Below are 20,626 nucleotides of genomic sequence, written 5' to 3'. Positions count from 1 at the left end.
CTGGTAACCTGGTGATTATCAGGGGCAGTCATGGCATATCAACATTGAGGGTACAGCTGATTGTGCACGTGATTCCTGCTCTCTTTCAATCTGAGTAGGTAGTGATGGGTGAGTGTCTTGTCTAAGAGGAAGGGCTTTATTGGTGCAGGGAAAGAATGCTGGATATCAGATGATAATCCCACCTCTACCACATACTGGCTGTGACTCTTGGGAAAGTCATTTGAGCTCAGACAGCCTCAGTTTCCTCATCTGTACAATAGAGGTAACTTTAGCTTCTACCTCTCAAAGTTGTGAATCTTACATGAGATCATGCATTAAAATGTGCAAATAGAAAGTACGATTATTTTAAATATTAACAGCCAGCACTACAATCACTACTACTAAAATGAATAACGCATGCTGTTATTGGAGACCGTTGAAGTTATTTGTTACTGGGAGCTGAATTAAATAGCTAATGATTATGTTTTATGAATCGTGTGGAATTCTTCAGTTGAAATTTAGAAAACCTGACTTTGGCCAGTTAAAGCCAAGAGGAATTTACCGAAGGATATTCATAGTGCGTATATTCAATGAGTGGCTCAGGTCCTTTATTACTAGCTCTTAAAAACTGACAAAATATTTTTGTTTGAATAGGCACCATTCACAACTGTCTTCAAACTGTCCTAGTAGATACAAAAATCTATGAAATCTACAAAGTGAGCTGTGCCCCTAGGATTAGGTAATTCCTTGCCTGCACAACTGTATGGATTCCTAGACACTTCATAAGTCCTCTAGATACGATGGAGATCTTGTACACTCTGTGTGGGGACCATAGCACAAAGGAAGATCCTTGTCCTCTGAAAAGCTGGGCCTGAACCCAGCTGCTGGGAAATATCACTCTGAGTGGAGCAGAAGACATATTTCTACTGATGCATACCATTTTCTTTTCCTGTTTTGGCATTTCCTTAATGTTATGGGTCATGCACCGACAGCACATACCACCTTACATTGTACCCATACTTGCAATAAATTTTCCTCAGAGCGGACTTACAGAAGAATACACTAAGATATAGCTTGGGGTGTGGTGTGTGATGATCAGTGTTGTGATTGACAGAAAGAATTTCAGAGAACTAGACTCATTGCCTGAATTTGTTTTAGATTGAGAAAGTGCTTCTGAGGAATGGCTTCATTTATTCATTAATTCAACAAATTATGATTATAAATGGCTAGAAACTGAGGATAGTGTGATGTGATGTGATGAGCAAGACCAGTACAGTTCTTATCCCTACTAAAGTAATACTGCAAACACACTGTAGCAATTAAGTGTCATCAACGCTATGATAGAAAAAGTATAGCCACTTATGGAAATGAGTAGAAAGAATGCCTAATCGAAGGGTTCTGGGAAGATGTTATTATCTTGCTTTTGATTTGGCTCTGTCCCCCTTTAATGAAATCATTGACTTTTTTACTCTGTGCCAGGCACCTAGACAGATTTCTAGGTAAAAAAAAATATAGAACTCACATAGGAGCACAGCTGCCTTCATTTCCACTCTAAGCTTTGGGCCAGTGATAAAGGAAGGTGGATGAGATTTGGAAATGTGTATGACAAGGAAAGCACATGTCCCTGTGTCCTTGTTACAGGCAGAGATAGATTTATACAGATAATATTTCATAGATAACATAAAAATTTTAATTAAGATCTCAGTAGGCATTTAATACAGAACTCCTAAATGAAGTTGTTGTTGTTGTTGTTTTTCATTTGCTTTGATCAGCAAATTGTTTCCTGGGGTGATAATGACAGACAGCATGGTTTGGCAGGAGGATGAGCATACACACCTCACGTTCATAGATAAAACCATGCTGGCTGATGGCTCTGAGCCACCGAGAAGTCTCTAGTCAGAGATAGGCTTGGTGGGTGGAACAGGCGAGTGGATTGCTGTGGTTAACATTGCATTTTAGTGGAGACCTTCAAGATGGCGGAGGAGTAAGACGTGGAGATTGCCTTCCTCCACACAAATACATCAGAAATATATCTAAATGTGGAACAACTCCTACAGAACACCTACTGAACACTGGCAGAGGACCTCAGACTTCCCAAAAGGCAAGAAACTCCCCACATATGTGGGTAGGGCAAAAGAAAAAAGAAAAAACAGAGACAAAAGATTAAGGATGGTACCTGCATCTCTGGGAGGGAGCTGTGAAGGAGGAAACGTTTCCACACACTAGGAAGCCCCTTCACTGGTGGAGACGGGGGTGGTGTGGGGGAAGCATCGGAGCCACGGAGGAGAGCGCAGCAACAGGGGTGCGGAGGGCAAAGCGGAGAGATTCCTGCACAGAGAATCAGTGCCGACCAACACTCACCAGCCAGAGAGGTTTGTCTGCTCATCCGCCAGGGCAGGTGGGGGATGGGAGCTGAGACTCTGGCTTCAGAGGTCAGATCCCAGGGAGAGGACTGGGGTTGCCTGCATGAACACAGCCTGCAGGGGGCTAGTGCACCACAGCTAGCTTGGAGGGAGTCTGAGAAAAAGTCTGGAACTGCCTAAGGGGCAAGAAACTATTGTTTCGGGAAGCGCAAGGAGAGGGGATTCAGAGCACTGCCTAAAACACCTCCAGAGACGGGCGCGAGCTGCGGCTAACAGCGTGGACCCCAGAAACGGGCATGAGACACTAAGGCTGCTGCTGTAGCCACCAAGAAGCCTGTGTGCAAGCACAGGTCACTATCCACACCTCCCCTCCCAAGAACCTGTGCAGCCCGCCACTGCCAGGGTCCCGTCATCCAGGGGCAATTTCCTCAGGAGAACACACGGCGCACCTCAGGCTGTTGCAACGTCATGTCAGCCTCTGCCTCTGCAGGCTGGCCGCACATTCTGTACTCCTCCCTCCCCCTGGCCTGAGTGAGCCAGAGCTCCCTAATCAGCTGCTTCTGTAACCCTGTACTGTCTGAGTGAAGAACAGACGCCAGAGGGTGACCTACACGCAGAGGCAGGCCTAAATCCACAGCTGAAACCCAGGAACTGTGCGCAAAAAGAAGAGAAAGGGAAATCTCTTCCAGCAGCCTCAGGAGCAGCAGATTAAATCTCCGCAATCAACTTGATGTACCTGCATCTGTGGAATACATGAATACACAACCAATCATCCCAAATTTGAGGCAGTGGACTCTGGGAGCAACTGTAGACTTGGGGTTTGCTTTCTGCATCTAATTTGTTTCTGGTTTTATGTTTATCTTAATTTAGTGTTCAGAGTTTATTATAATTGGTAGATTGGTTTATTGATTTGGTTGTTCTCTTCCTTTTATATATATATATTTTTTTTCCTTTTTGTGGGTGTGTATGTGTATGCTTCTTTGTGTGACTTTCTCTGTATAGCTTTGCTTTACCATTTGTCCTAGGGTTCTCTCTGACCTTTTTTTCTTTATTACTTTTTAATTATTTTTTATTTTTAATAACATTTTTAATTTTAATCACTTTCTTTGATTTTATTATTTTCTTTCTTTCCTTCTTTCTTTCTTTCTTCCTTCCTTCCTTCCTTCCATCCTTCCTTCCTTCCTTCCTTCTCTTTCTTTCTTTCTTTCTTTCTTTCTTTCTTTCTTTCTTTCTTTCTTTCTTTCTTTCTTTCTTTCTTTCTTTCTTTTCTGCCTTTTTTTCTGAGCCACATGGCTGACAGGGTCTCAGTGCTTCAGCTGGGTGTCAGGCCTGTGCCTCTGAGATGGGAGAGTCAAGTTCAGTACACTGGTCCACCAGAGACCTCCTGGCTCCACATAATAACAAGTGGCAAAAGCTCTCCCAAAGACCTGCATCTCAATGCTAAGACCCAGCTCCACTCAACGACCAGCAAGCTGTAGTGCTGGACACCCGATGGCAAACAATTACCAACACAGGAACACAACCCCACCCATTAGCAGAGAGGCTGCCTAAAATCATAATAAGGTCACAGACACCCCAAAACACACCGCTGGCTGAGGTTCTGGCCACCAGAAAGACAAGATCCAGCCTCATCCACCAGAACACAGGCAACAGTCCCCTCCACCAGGAAGCTTACACAACCCAGTCAACCAACCTTACCCACTGGAGGCAGACACCAAAAACAACGGGAACTGGGAAGCTGCAGCCTGCTAAAAGGAGACTCCAAACACAGTAAGTTAAGCAAAATGAGAAGACAGAGAAACACACAACAGATGAAGGAGGAAGGTAAAAACCCATCAGACCAAACAAATGAAAAAGAAATAGGCAGTATACCTGAAAGTAGGCATAGAGGGAACTTACCTCAACATAATAAAGGGTGTATGTGACAAACCCACTGTTAGCATCATCCTCAATGGTGAAAATCTGAAACCGTTTCCTCTACGATCAGGAACAAGACAAGGTTTTCCATTCTCACCACTATTATTCAACATAGTTTTGGAAGTTATAGACACAGAAATCAGAGAAGAAAAAAAAAATAAAAGCAATCCAAATTGGAAAACAAAAGTAAAGCTGTCACTGTTTGCAGATGATGTGATACTATACGTAGAGAATCCTAAAGATGCTACCAGAAAACTACTAGAGCTAATCAATGAATTTGGTAAAGTAGCAGGATACAAAATTAATGCACAGAAATGTCTTGCATTCCTATACACTAATGATGAAAAATCTGAAAGAGAAATCAAGGAAACACGCCCATTTACCCCTGCAACAAAAAGAATAAAATACCTAGGAATAAACCCACCTAAGGAAACAAGAGTCCTGGATGCAGAAAAGTATAAGACAGTGATGAAAGAAATGAAAGATTATACAAATAGATGGAGAGATATACCATGTTCTTGGATTGGAAGAATCAATATAGTGAAATGACTATACTACCCAACGCAATCTACAGATTCAATGCAATCCCTATCAAACTACCAATGGCATTTTTCACAGAACTAGAACAAAATATTTCATAATTTGTATAGAAACACAAAAGACCCCGAATAGACAAAGCAATCTTAAGGAAGAAAAACGGAGCTCAGAGAATCAGGCTCCTGGATTTCAGACTATGCTACAAAGCTGCAGTAATCAAGACAGTATGGTACTGGCACAAAAACAGAAATATAGACCAATGGAACAGGATAGAAAGCCCAGAGGTAAACCCACGCACCTATGGTCACCTTATTTTTGATAAAGGAGGCAAGAATATACAATGGCGAAATGACAGCCTCTTCAATAAGTGGTGCTGGGAAAATTGGACAGCTACATGTAAAACAATGAAATTAGAACACTCCCTAACACCATACACAAAAATAAACTCAAAATGGATTAAAGTACTAAATTCAAGGCCAGACACTATCAAACTCTTAGAGGAAAACATAGGCAGAACACTCTAGGACATAGATCACAGCAGGATCCTTTTTGACCCACCTCCTAGAGAAATGGAAATAAAAACAAAAATAAACAAATGGGACCTCATGTAACTTAAAAGCTTTTGCACAGCAAAGGAAACCATAAAAAAGACAAAAAGGCAACCCTCAGAATGGGAGAAGATATTTGGAATTGAAGCAACAGACAAAGGATTAATCTCCAAAATTTACAAGCAGCTCATGCAGCTCAATATCAAAAAAACACACAACCCAATCCAAAAAGGGGCAGAAGAATTAGGAGTGGGCGGGACTTCCGGATCCTACCTGAAGGAGGTCGTTTGGCTGCTTTTGCTGCCGTCTGCAGGACCCGAGGCTCAGGATCACTTGGTGGAGCCGAGCTTAGAGAAACTGGAAAGAGACCGAGGGGCGCCGTCCACACTGCCCAGGAGTGAGCAGGTTGCGGAATCCGCTTCCAGGATTTTTGGCCTAGGTCTCCACCATTATCCTGCACGTCTCCTGGCACCACCGCGACCGCAGTGTCCTATGTCAACCAACGCGGTGCAGGACCCAGCCCAGAGTCCATGGCTTTTCATTGGCTGAGTCCTTTCCAGGAAAGAAGGAGTCTTCATCCATTTGGATTCCGTTATTGTTTCAGGTTCCCATGGTAGCAGCAGCATTTACAGTCCCTGGACAGGGCCATGTGATCTTTGAGGATGTGGCTGTGTCCTTTTCCCAGGAGGAGTGGGGTCTCCTTAACGATGCTCAGAGACTCCTGTACTGTGACATGATGCTGGAGAACCTGTCACTTATAGACTCCCTGGGTTGTTAGCATGGAGTAGAAGCTGAGGAGGCCGTTTCTGAACAATGTGTTTCTGTAGAACAAGTGACAGAAGACAGGAATCCAAAGCTGGAGCCATCTATCCTGAAGCCTCTGTCTTCTGATACGAGCGTCCTGGTGGAGAAAGATGTTTTATACTTGGCTGACAATATGTTAACGTGCAGAGAGGTTGAGAAGGCTTTCCTAGGCAGCTTAGGCTTTCCCCAGCACCAGCCCTCCCACGATGGAGAGCATCCACGTAGAAGCAGGCAGAGAAGGGAGGTCTCTCACCCTGGGCAAGAACATCACAAGTGCAGTGAATGTGGCAAAGCCTTCAGTAAAAAGTTTAAATTCACAGAGCACCTGAGAGTTCACACTGGAGAAAAACCTTATGAGTGCAGTGACTGTGGGAAGTTCTTTAGACACAGCTCCAGTCTTATTCATCATCGGAAAGTTCACACAGGAGAAAGGCCTTATGAGTGCTGTAATTGTGAGAAAGTCTTTGCCCACAAATATAAACTTTTTGAGCACCAGAGAATCCACACTGGAAAAAGACCATATGAGTGTAATGAATGTGGGAAAGCCTTCCTTCACAAGGATTCACTTGTTCAGCACCAAAAAATCCACACTGGAGAAAATCCTCATAAGTGTGGTGAATGTGGAAAGTGCTTCCTGAACAAAAATAACCTTCTTGTGCACCAGAGGGTCCACAGTGGAGAAAGGCCTTATGGGTGTAGCAAATGTGGAAAGTCCTTTGTCTTCAAAAAAAGGCTTCTTTATCACCAGCGAATCCACACTAGAGAAAGGCCTTACATGTGCAGTGAATGTGGGAAAGCCTATGTCTACAAAGGAAGTCTTATTGTGCATAAGAGAATTTACACTTTAGAGAAGGCTTATGGGTGTAACAAATGTGGGAAATTCTTTACAAGCAGTTTTGCCCTCAATAGACATGAGAATGTTCACACTGCACGAAGGCGTTATGAGTGCAGCGAATGTGGGAAAGCTCTCAACGGCAAAGCTAAACTTGCTGAGCACCAGAGAATCCATACTGGAGAAAGACCCTATAAGTGTAATGAACGTGAGAAAGCCTTCATGCGCAAGTATACACTTGTTCAGCACCAAAAAGTCCACACTGGAGTAAAGCCTTTTAAATGCAGTGAATGTGGGAAGCCCTTCACTTACAAAACAAGTCTTGTTGTCCATCAGAGAATCCACACTAGAGAAAGGCCTTATATGTGCAGTGAATGTGGGGAAGTCTTTGTCTACAGAAGAAGTCTTGTTGTCCATCAGAGAATCCACACTAGAGAAAAGCCTTATGAATGTACTTCTTTGTAGGCAGCTCCAAACTCATAAAAAACAAAGTTCACACTAGGGCAATGCCTTCTGGACTTATGCTTTCCTTCACTTGAGTTAATATTTAGCAGCACAATTCCTATGTAGTAGAGTAGGTGAATGTATACCTTATATGTGGCCTGTCAAACTTTTCTAAAATGGTAGTATATTTTTATAGTCTCACGAGAAGCAGCAGAACATGAGTTCCTGTTTTTTACATTTTTACCAACACTTGGTATGTTCAGGCTTTCTAATTTCAGTGATGTCATAGGTGTATCTAGTGATTTTAACTAACATTTCCCTATTGACACAATGTGAGTGGTTTTCCATGTGTTAATTTCCAACCATATTTATTTTTTTTTAATTTTTTTGGAGTATAGTTAATTTACAATGTTGTGTTTCAGGTGTACAGCAAAGTGAATCAGACAGCCATATTTCCTTTTTGAAATTTCTGTTCATATAATTTTGTCATCTTAAAAAAAAAAAAACCAAAAATGGGCAGAAGACCTAAATAGACATTTCTCCAAATAAGATATACAGATTGCCAACAAACACATGAAAGAATGCTCAACATCACTAATCATTAGAGAAATGCAAATCAAAACTGCAATGAGGTATGACCTCACACCAGTCAGAATGGCCATCGTCAAGTAATCTACAAACAATAAATGCTGGCGAGGTTTGGAGAAAAGGGAACCCTCTTGCACTGTTAGTGGGAATGTAAATTGATACAGTCACTATGGAGAACAGTATGGAGGTTCCTTACAAAACTAAAAATAGAACTACCATAGAACCCAGCAATCACATTACTGGGCATACACCCTGAGAAAACCGTAATTCAAATAGAGTCATTTACCAGAATGTTCATTGCAGCTCTATTTACAATAGCCAGGACATGGAATCAATGTATGTGTCCATCGACAGATGAATGGATAAAGATGATGTGACCCATATATACAATGGAATATTACTCAGCCATTAAAAGAAATGAAATTGAGTTATTCATAGTGAGGTGGATGGACCTAGAGTCTGTCATACAGAGTGAAGTAAGTCAGAAAGAGAAAAACAAATATCATATGCTAACACATATATATGGAATCTTAAAAAAAAAAAAAAAGGTCATGAAGAACCTAGGGGCAAGACAGGAATAAAGATACAGACCTACTAGAGAATGGACTTGAGCATATGGGGAGGGGGAAGGGTAAGCTGGGACGAAGTGAGAGAGTGGCATGGACATATATACACTACCAAACGTAAAATAGATAGCTAGTTGGAAGCAGCTGCATAGCACAGGGAGATCAGCTCTGTGCTTTGTGACCACCTAGAGGGGTGGGATAGGGAGGGTGGGAGGGAGATGCAAGAAGGAGGAGGCATGGGGATATATGTATGGTTGATTCACTTTGTTATAGCAGAAACTAACACACCATTTTAAAGCAATTATACTCCAACAAAATTTTTAAACAAACAAACAAAAAACCCAAAAATTGCATTTTAGCACAGGCATCCAAGGGTGCCAAGAACTTGACAGCATGACAGCTAGCGAGAGAGGAAGCCAAGGCAGTTAGGGGTGGCCTCCAATTCATGGTTGACAGCCAGGGATAATTTGTGGTTAACAGATCAGGAAAACTCACAGCATATACATGCGTCCTCACTCTGAAAGTGCTGTGAGTGAGATTGTCTCAGTGGAGTCTGTGCCTAGCTTTTTTGTTTTTTGTTTTTTTTGCCTAGCTTTGAACTTTAAACACTGACTGTTTAGTGTGGCAGTATCTCTAAGTCGTCTTAAGTTACTTACCTCACTTTAAATAGTGATATATGTGATGTATAAGCTAGTTTATTCTAGACTTTAAGCCTATGTTTTGTTTTGTTTTTATTGAATTTTACTTGATTTACAATGTTCTGTCAGTTTCTGGTGTACAGCAAATTGATTTTTATATATCTATTGTTTTTCAGATTCTTTTCCATTATAGTTTATTATAAGATATTGAATATAATTCCTTGTGTTATACAGTAGGACCTTGTTGCTTTTGTATCTCTTAATCCCAACTCCTAATTTATCCCTCCACGCTCCCCACCCTTTGGTAACCATAAGTTTATTTTCTAAGTCTTTGAGTCTGTTTCTGTTTAGATATGAACATAGATATGTTCATTTGTGTCATATTTTAGATTCCACATATAAGTGATATCATATGATATTTGTCTTTCTCCTCCTGACTTACTTCACTTAGTGTGATAATCTCTAGATCCATCCATGTTGCTGCAGATGACATTATTTCATTATTTTTTTATGGCTTAGTAGTATTTCATTGCATACATATACCACATCTTATTTATCCATTGATCTGTCAATGAACACTTGGGTTGCTTCCATGTCTTGGCTATTGTGAAAAGTGCTGCTATGAACATTGGGTTACATGTATCTTTTTGAATTAGAGTTTTCTCCAGATATATGCCCAGGAGTGGGATTACTGAATCATGTGATAACTCTATTATTAATTTTTGAAGAAACCTCCATACTGTTGTCCGTAGTGGTTGTACCAATTTACATTTCCTCCAACAGTGTAGGAGGGTTCCCTTTTCTTCATATTCTCTCCAGTATTTGTTATTTGCAGACTTTTTAATGATGGCCATTCTGACTGGTGTGAGGTAAACATAAGGCCTTTGAATTGCCTCTCACACTGCCTAGAACACCCTGTCCTCAGATTGTCAGCTTAAATGGCAGTTCTTCAGAAAGTCTTTCCTGAGCCCCTGTTTAAAGAAGTTAGATGCAATAGCTTTCTGTTATATTACATTGCTTTATTATCTTGTAGCATATATCACTTTTTGGAATTATCTTAAAGTTTTGTAATAGTATTTTTCTTTGTTGTAGGTATCCCCTTTCTAGTCTGGAAACTCTCTGAGAATAAGGACTTTCTCTGTCTCATTCACCAATGGATCCTCAGGGCCTGGACTAGTCCCTGGCTTTTACGTCTCTCTGCACCTTCAAGGCAAGGATCATATCTTAGACAACTTGCCAAGTCTGATGCCACAGGACAGTAAGTGATTCCCATTAATACGTAGAACTATTTAATAAATAAAATTGAGCTTTGTAGATGTAACCAGTAGTGAACATTAAGTGAGCACCTTGTTGGAAAAAAGGGCCATTTTTCTCTTAATCAACTTTTAAATTAATTTAAAACCAGCTATTATTTTTGTGTATTTGTGTGTTCAGCTTGCATTTGAGCATCATTTTGTGACAGGTGCTTTGAGAAGTGAAAGAGAAGAGTACAAGTGGTCGTTGCCTTTCAAAGTCTTCTACTCTGTTCTGAAAGACGTGGGTGAAGTTCATTTTCCTTTCTAATCTTTGGAAATGGTGCCTAGCTGTGTTCTTAGATAAATAATGCCTTTTTTTAAAAAAAAAAAAGAATGAATAAATGGATAAAAGTAAAAATCACTGAATGAATGAAAAGAGGTGAATTAAGTGATAGGAGTTAGAACCAGATGCAGCCAATCATCAGAGTCTTTGAGTCAGGGTGAAGAGATTTGATTGCATGAAGTCTTTGACTCATGAAGTAGACTTAATTTATTTTTCACCCAGTAGAAACCATTCACTGTTTCCTTGTGTTCATGTTATTGTTTCTTACTACCATGGGTTGTTCTTGATGTCCCTGTGGCTGAAATGCATGCTGATAATCTTTGTATGTTTAAAATCCATTCACTGAAGATAAAAGCAAACATCATCATCTCAGTGAAATAGTTTACTACCTCCCTTGCAGCAAGAAATTTCTCCACCTCTGAATTCCTAGAATGCTCTATTGACTCTCTGCCTGTCACACATAACCCTTTTCATCTTATATTGCCATTATTTATGTCTGCGTTTAATCTTCTCTTTTAGACTCAGCTCCTTGAGGGTGGGCTTATTGCTGATTTATCTGAGTAGCAAACTTTTAGTAATTCATTCAAAGAGTATTTACTGAAGACATTACATGTGAGGCAGAGTGCTAGTATTGGAGAAAGAGTTGTGAGCACCTAACATCGACAAGGCAAACACTAGTATGCCTTGGATTTTAGAGTTTAATACAGAGCAGAGTATTAATGGCTTTTATTAGTTGAGCACATCAGACAATTTGATGAGATAATTATCTTAGCATATTGTAGATGAAGACATAGGTTTTCTTTATTTATTTATTCTGGATAAATGCATTTACTTTTTTAAATTATAGTTCATGTAAAATATTATGTAAGTTACAGGTGAGCAATATAGTGATTCAAATTTTTTAAAGGTTATACTCCATTTATAGTTATTATAAAATATTGGCCTTATTCCCTCTGTTGTACCATGTATCCTTGAGGCTTATTTCACACATAATAGTTTGCACCTCTTAATCCCCTACCTGTTATGGCTCCTCCCCCTTCCCTCTCCACACTGGTAACCACTAGATTGCTCTCTATGTCTGTGAGTCTGCTTTTTTTTGTTATTGTTTTTATATTCACTAGTTTGTTGTAGTTTTTACATTCCACATGTGCTATCATACTGTATTTGTCTTTCTCTGTCCCATTTATTTCACTTAGCATAATGCCCTCCAAGTCCATACATGTTGCTGCAGCTGGCATTTTTTCATTATCTTTTATGGCTGAGTAGTATTCCATTGTGTATATATACCACACCGTCTTTTTTTTAACATCTTTATTGAAGTATAATTGATTTACAATGGTGTGTTAGTTTCTGCTTTATAACAAAGTGAATCAGCTATACATATATCCCCACATCTCCTCCCTCTTGAGTCTCCCTCCCACCCTCCCTATCCCACCCCTCTAAGTGGTGACAAAGCACTGAGCTGATCTCCCTGTGCTATGTGGCTGCTTCCCACTAGCTATCTATTTTACATTTGGTAGTATATATAAGTCCATGACAGCCTCTCACTTCGTCCCAGCTTACCTTTCCCCCTCCCTGTGTCCTGAAGTCCATTCTCTACGTCTGTGTCTTTATTCTTGTCCTGCCCCTAGGTTGTTCAGAACCATTTTCTGTTTTTCTTTTTTAGATTCCATATATATGTGCTAGCATACGGTATTTGTTTTTCTCTTTCTGACTTACTTCAGTCTGTATGACAGACTCTAAGTCCATCCACCTCACTACAAATAACTCAATTTCATTTCTTTTAATGGCTGAGTAATATTCCATTGTATATATGTGCCACATCTTCTTTATCCATTCATCTGTCGATGGACACTTAGGTTGATTCCATGTCCTGGCTATTGTAAATAGAGCTGCAATGAACATTGTGGTACATGACTATTTTTAAATTATGGTTTTCTCAGGGTGTATGCCCAGTATTGGGATTGCTGGGTCATATGGCAGTTCTGTTTTTAGTTTTGTAAGGAACGTCCATACTGTTCTCCATAGTGGCTCTATCAATTTACATTTCCACCAGCAGTGCAAGAGGGTTCCGTTATCTCCACACCCTCTCCAGCATTTATTGTTTGTAGATTTTTTGGTGATGGCCATTCTAACTGGTGTGAGGTGATACCTCATTGTACTTTTGATTTGCATTTCTCTAATGATTAGTGACTTTGAGCATTCTTTTATGTGTTTGTTGGCAATCAGTATATCTTTGGAGAAATGTCTGTTTAGGTCTTCTGCCCATTTTTGGATTGGGTTGTTTGTTTTTTTGATATTGAGCTGCATGAGCTTCTTGTAACTTTTGGAGATTAATCCTTTGTCAGTTGCTTCACTTGCAAGTATTTTCTTCCATTCTGAGGGTTGTCTTTTCATCTTGTTTATGGTTTCCTTTGCTGTAAAAAGCTTTTCAGTTTCATCAGGTCTCATTTGTTTGTTTTTATTTCCATTTCTCTAGGAGTTGGGTCAAAAAGGATCTTACTGTGATGTATGTCATAGAGTGTTCTGCCCATGTTTCCCTCTAAGAGTTTGAGAGTGTCTGGCCTTACATTTAGGTCTTTAATCCATTTTCAGTTTATTTTTGTGTATGGTATTAGGAAGTGTTCTAATCTCATACTTTTACATGTACCTGTTCAGTTTTCCTAGCACCACTTATTGAAGAGGCCTTTCTCCATTGTATATTCTCGACTCGTTTATTAAAAATAAGGTGACCATAGGTGCATGGGTTTATCTCTGGGCTTTCTATCCTGTTCCATTGATGTATATTTCTGGTTTTTTTGCCACTACCATACTGTCTTGATTACTGTAGCTTTATAGTATAGTCTGAAGTCCAGGAGCCTGATTCCTCCTGCTCCATTTTTCTTTCTCAAGATTGCTTTGGCTTTTGGGGTGTTTTGTGTTTCTATACAAATTGCGAAATTTTCCTTCTAGTTCTGTGAAAAATGCCATTGGTAATTTGATAGGAATTGCATTGAATCTGTAGATTGCTTTGGGTAATATAGTCATTTTCACAATGTTGATTCTTCCAGTCCAAGAACATGGTATATCTCTCCATCTGTTTGTATCATCTTTAATTTCTTTCATCAGTGTCTTATAGTTTTCTGGATACAGGTTTCTTGTTTCCTTAGGTAGGTTTATTCCTCGGTATTTTATTCTTTTTGTTGCAATGGTAAATGGGAGTGTTTCCTTGATTTCTCTTTCAGATTTTTCATCATTAATGTGTAGGAATGCAAAAGATTTCTGTGCATTAATTTTGTATCCTGCTACTTTACCAAATTCATTGATTAGCTCTAGTAGTTTTCTGGTAGCATCTTTAGGATTCTCTCTGTATACTATGCTGTCATCTGGAAACAGTGACAATTTTACTTCCTCCTTTCTGATTTGGATTCCATTATTTCTTTTTCTTCTCTGATTGCTGTGGTTACAACTTCCAAAACTATGTTGAATAATAACAGTGAGAGTGGGCAACCTTGTCTTCTTCCTAATCTTAGTGGAAATGATTTCAGTTTTTCACCATTGAGAATGATGTTGGCTATACCACACCTTCTTTGTTCACCCGTCTTTTGATGGACACTTAGGTTGCTTCCATATCTTAACAAATGTAAACCATGCTGCTGTGAACTTTGGGGTGCATGTAGGAGGGTTCTCTTTTTTCCACCTCCTTGCCAACATTTGTTATTTGTCCATTTTTTAAAAATTAATTAATTTTTGGCTGTGTTGGGTCTTCATTGCTGCACACGGGCTTTCTCTCGGTGCAGCAAGTGGGGTCTACTCTTTGTTGTGATGTTCTGGCTTCTCATTGCGGTGGCTTCTCTAGTTGCAGAGCATGGACTCTAGGCACGTGGGCCTCAGTCGTTTTGGCACATGGGCTCAGTATTTGTGGCTTGTGGGCTCTAGAGAGCAGACTCAATAGTTGTGGCACACAGGCTTAACTGCTCTATGGCATGTGGAATCTTCCTGGGCCAGGGATTGATCCTGTGTCCCCTGCATTGGCAGGCAGATTCTTAACCACTACACCACCAGGGAAGTCCATTTGTGTTCTTTCTGATGACAGAAGTTTTAGATTCCATAGATTATGGTTTCACTCCTGCTCTATTGCTTACTGGATATGTGACCTAAATCTGGTAATGAGACATTTTGGAACTTCTGTCTCAGCTACTTATTAACACAAATAATGCTGTATAACAAACCACACCAAAGTAGATTAAAATAGAATTTATTAAACTCATGAGTCTGTGGTTTGACAGGGTGGTTTTTCTGGTCTGGGCCAGGCTAGGCTATTTTCGTTTTGGCTAGCTCATATGTCTGTGAGCTGGTGAGTCAGCTGGGAGGATGGATCAGTCTAGATGTGCTTCACCCAAGAAAGATCTTTGGCACATGTTTTCTTACCGTCTACCACGTAAGCCTGGACTTGTCCACATGGTGATTGTGGGGGTCCAAAAAAGCTAGTAATCTAGGCTCCAAGTTGGTAGTGTCACTTTTGCAATATTCTGTTGGCAGAAACAAGTCACAAGATCAGATCAGATTCATGGGGTAGGGATTCCATCTTTTGATGTGAGTTACTGGAAAATCACATTGTAAGAATGTGGATACAGGGGGACATGAACAGTTGTTGGTTATATTTTTACTTCAGTCTGTAAAACAGAGATGATAATAATAGTTGCTACTTTATAGGTGGATTCTGAAAATTATATAAAATAATGTGGAAAAAACCTGGGTTGTTATCTGGCACTTAAGAAATGTTGGAAGTTTTTTTAGGATTTTTACATCACTTATCCTCACAACCAAGCATAGAGAGATATTATATTCCTCATTCAGGTTACTTGTCCCTGACCACAAAGTTAGTCAGTTATGGGGCCAGGATTCAAATCAGGATTCAATTCAAAGCTGGTAGCAGAGATTTCCCAACTATTCACCAAAATTGTTTTTCTTTTTTGTTTGTTTGTTTTTCCTGGACATTTCCCAGCCCCTCTTGCTGCAAGTGTGACAGTGTGACTATTTTCTAGCCCATAAATGGTGAGTAGTATTGCTCAGGAGGGAAGGAGTCCAGATCTCTGATTCTCCATGTAGAAGAACTTCCTACAGATTAGGAACACTGATTTTCAGTTTTAGTGAGCTAGGAATAAACTTTTCTTGTGAATAGGCAATGAAGTGTTGGAGTTCTTACAGTAATAACAAACTAACCACTCTGGTTTAGTTGTAACAAACTAATAGTACTATAGCAAGCCAGCTGTAACGAACTAATACTAGCCATAACAAACTAGCTAGTTATAGCTGGTTGTTACTAGCTATAACAAACTAACCAATACAGAGTTTAATTTCTCAAACACTACGTGGTACAATTTAAGAAGGTGAAAACTTTTCTAGGTAGTATTTTGCAGGTATTAGGCTCTCTATCATTCATTGAAGAAATGAAGTTTCCAAAACTAAACATAAGCTTTCCAGTCTGTTAATACCATGTACCACTATCTCTTTATCTCCCTTCTGTCTGTGATTTCCTCCTTTTCCTTCCACTGAGAGAAACACGTTCCTTTTTCATTAAACCAAACTGACTGTAGGGTTTACATGCATCTAACCTGGGCCAGAAGATCAAATTCTCTGATTAGAGTACCATTATTAGGGTTCATTTTATCTGCATGAACAAAAACAAAATGAAAAAAAAATCAAGTGGTCTTTTCTATAGATTGAAAATATTTGTTTCAGGGCCTCTCTTTTCCACTTCTGAGGACACTATCAAGGATTTGGTGGGGTTCAAGGAAATTCTCGCAGGGTTGTGAAAGTGGGTTTTAAGCACTCTAATGGAAAGAGAGGAGTTGAAAATTAAAAGTGAAGGAAATTAGAAGGGTTCTAATTTAGAACTAGAAATTAGAAGCTAGTGAAAACAGAAAAAATATATCAACCCTACTTGAGACGAGAGATCATGAAATTTACCCTCCCTTTGGCCCAGAAAGAAGATTCCATACTAAGTGGCACCATTATAGAATCTGTAGAGAGAAAATTAGGGCTTTAAATTATGACAAGTATTTGAGACCTCTGGTATTGACATGACTCAAAGAATTTGCCCTATGCCTTAGAGGAACATGGAATCATAGAGAGGCGGATGATGTAAACATGGAGCCAAGGAATAAGAAGTCTACTTACATGCCTTAAAAGGAGAACAATTAGCTATACAGCGAAATAGAATCCAACTTTAAAAAAAATGCCATTTCTATTCAGTAATCTCACTTTGAAAGAAAGAATAATAATATAGGTAACATTTAATGCATACTCACTATGTGCCAAGTACTCTTGAGTTGAACAAGAAAGAGGCAAATAATAAAATCAAGTTGAAATTAGATATTTTGTGAAAGCAAATGTTTTAAAAGGTATACCAGATACCAGGGAGGTTTGGAATAGAGGAAGAAGACGAAATTTAAAGTCTTAGGTTGAATCTTGGTTGTGGCACTTGGGCAAGCATGTCACCTCTCCAGTCCTCTGTGGATTCATTTATAAACTGGGAATAATGATAACCTCCACTGAGAGTCAGTAAGATAAAAATGTATGAGGGCACTTTTCCAGCTGCAATATGCAAGGCATATGACCATATTTAAATTAAGCTGTTACATTACACACACACACACACACACACACACACACACACACACACACACACACAAACCCCTAATTGTCTCATTTACAGTGATATCTGGTGGGAAGAAACAGCACAGCTTTTTTTGCAGTGGTTCATGTCTAGGGAAACACGCTGTATATCACCGATATCCCTTTATTGCCCAATAAATAAGCAAAACCTCACAACCAACAAGGCACATCACAACAAAAACACAGCTCCGAAACAAAACATAGGACAACGTTCAAAGGCAGCTGCAGAAGGCAGTTACATGATGGAAATAGGAAATGAGATAACTCACTCATATATTTCATTTCTTCCAGTAACTCGTTAGATACTTAAGAGAAGTGGGTTGTACCAGTTTTCTTTTCATTAAATATTCATATTTTCTAATGGAAATTGTTCTGAGATATTGGGTAAATTGAGCAACTTATAAATGTATGCCTCTGAAAGAAGAGTCTGGGAATTCCCAGTGAGCAAGCTACTGCTTAAATGATTAACACTCCATTGATTTTATAATGAAAAAACTGGAAAGTAAATATAGTGTGTGTTTTAAATGTTATGATAGCTGTTTGTCTTGATGCTTAGATCATAAGATTTTTTATTGCAGATCTCTGTTAACTATGCAAAGTATTACTGTGCTTTCACTGGAGGATCCTCTTTCAATTCTCTGGGGACAAAACCCCTCCATTAAGTCATCTATGAGGTAAAAAATGCAAATGAACCATTCTTACTATTTAGAAATGAAGGAAAAGATAATATGTTCTAGAAAATTTAAAGACCAGAAATTTGAATACAGGGTATACTTTCTATTCCTGTTAGGCAGGAGGATACTTGAGTTTCTGGGGAACTATGGGAGAGTAACTTAACCTTTATTTTTCTACATCAGTCCAGTAAATGTTTAATGAGCACTTACTATGTGTTTAGGATACAGTGGTGAGTAAGAAAAACATGGTGCCTGAAATCAGGGGACTTAGAAGATAAACAAGCAAGTGGTAACAACACAGTGTGAGGAATGTGGTGGAAAGGAGCTGTGAGAACACATACAAGGGGGCAGATAGGTCAAGAACACTGTCCTTGATGGGATGACTTATGCTGGACCCTGAGGATGCACAGAAGGTAGAATTGTTCCAGGCAGTGGTAAGAACATATGCACTGGTCAGGAAATTAGAAAGAAGAGGGCATGTTTGTATAGCTGAATCACACTGACTCCATTTTGTCAGCTCCATCTTGGTCCCAAAGTCCTACTCTCTCTCTCTTCTACGTGACTGAACTTTAGTCTACAAACAAGGAATGTGCCCAAGCCAGATAAATTCCTTATTGACTTTTACGCTTGCCTTCATCTGGTATGAAAACTGGAAGAATGCCTTTTAAAATTTTTTATTTTATTTTTATTGGAGTATAGTTGATTTACAATGTTGTGTTAGTTTCTGCTGTACAGCAAAGTGAATCAGTTATACATATACACATATCCACTCTTTTTTAGATTCTTTTCTCATATAGGTCATTACAGAGTGCTGAGTAGAGTTCCCTGTGCTATACAGAAGGTTCTTATTAGTTATCTATTTTATATATAACAGTGTGTATATGTCAATCCCAATCTCCCAATTTATCCCTCTCCCCACTTCCCCTTTTCCCCTGGGCAACCATAAATTTTTTTTCTACATCTGTGACTATTTCTGTTTTGAAGATAAGTTTATTTGTACCATTTTTTAAAATTCCACATATAAGCAATATCATATGATATTTCTCTGTCTGACTTACTGAACACTGGAAGAATGTCTTATGCTGACACATGGTTAGTGTTCATGAGACACCTGGGAGGGGACAGGAGGAAAAAAACCCTGGTTTCCATCAGTGCGAAAGTGCTTCTCACTTGGTAGTCAGATTCTATTCTTAGGTTTGGCCCCGTTAAATCCCCCTGTACCCCTTTTAAGGGGTGCAGAATGTAGCTGCAAATGCTTCTGGATTGCTGTCTGCTCAATCCTGCCTGTAAGTAAGTACACACAATAAACTTCATAATTGCATTTTATGGAGTTGCCTGTTTCATGTTTCAGTCTCATAGTTCCTTCAGTTTGGAGGATATTATTCGATATCCCTGCCATCCAACGTGTGTGGTAGCCACTAAAAGTGTGGATAGAAAAGTGGTGCCTCACAAAAACCTATCATGAACCACAAATATGAGTTATATAAGTAAACATGACTTATAATTTAAAATTTTGTAGTAGTCATGTTAAAAAAGTAAAAAAATTGATCAAATTAATTTTAATAACATATTTCATTTAGCCCAATATATACCAGATATCATTTCAATGACTAATCAATATAAAGGTATTAATGAAACATTTTACTTCATTTTTTCATACTGTCTTTGAAGTTCTCTGTGTATTTTATACTTAGAGCACAACTCACTTTGACCTAGCCACATTTCAAGTGCTCAGTGGCCAGATGGCTACCACATTGGACAATATACGGATAGACAGTAAAACAATGGATTAAATGGTGAGAGATGGAAATAGACACGTAGAAGGAGCCAAATCCTGAGATGTTTTATTTCTTTCTTCGCAACCCAGTTACTTAGATGAGGTGGTATTTAAGGACCTTCTAACCCTAAAATTCTATGAACCTCTGTCCTATTTCAGTGTAGGATGGCAAAGAAGTGTCCCAAACTGAATGTTCTTACCTTAACATCTCAAAATTATTTTAGCACTGTTGTTGTCTCCTCCCCTCCTCTTCCCCCCTCCTTTCCCTCCTCCTTCACCTCCTCATTCTCCTCCTCTTCCCCATCTTCCTCTTCCTCCTTCTTAACTACAAAGGTATTTGTACCGCCTCTGACCTAGGAATGCCATAATGAATACACTTACTCTCACATGAATTTTTCTTTAAAGCTCATTTCTCTTGGTTCGTTCAGAAGGACTTCAGTTTGACAGTATCTATTGTAGATTTTTACATAGTAAATTTCACATGCTGATAATAGCACCTTATTTTTTCTTTGAGAACTATTACTCCTTCATTCTCAGTCCATGTTGTTTGGGTGTGGCTAGCCATGCTCCAGGTCAAGGGGTAGGTATGTTTCAGGCTTAAGGCTGTGTCCTTGGCCACAGTGATTGGTTCAATGACAGGTGTGTGACCTAAATCATGTTACTATGTCCCAATAAGAGCTTATCAGGAGGAAATTTTGCTCGAGCTATTGGCATAAAGGTA

The 20,626-nt window shown here is 39.3% G+C and overlaps 1 protein-coding gene and 1 pseudogene across 1 annotated transcript in view; both read left to right on the top strand.

Moving 5' to 3' along the window:
• PRELID2 (PRELI domain containing 2) overlaps window positions 1-20,626 on the top strand; it is a 703,347-nt gene that overhangs the window by 344,417 nt on the left and 338,304 nt on the right. The window contains exon 9 of the transcript XR_009563301.1: window positions 10,309-10,474. The gene's annotated coding sequence lies outside the window, so the exon portion shown is untranslated. The remainder of the gene's footprint in view (window positions 1-10,308; window positions 10,475-20,626) is intronic.
• On the top strand, window positions 5,875-7,619 carry LOC115844230 (zinc finger protein 549 pseudogene; annotated as a pseudogene).

The sequence above is a fragment of the Globicephala melas genome, chromosome 3 (assembly GCF_963455315.2).
Source record: "Globicephala melas chromosome 3, mGloMel1.2, whole genome shotgun sequence".
In the NCBI taxonomy this organism is placed as follows: domain Eukaryota; kingdom Metazoa; phylum Chordata; class Mammalia; order Artiodactyla; family Delphinidae; genus Globicephala; species Globicephala melas.
Note: the sequence above shows the minus strand (reverse complement) of the source record. Positions and strands in the feature narration are given on the sequence as shown.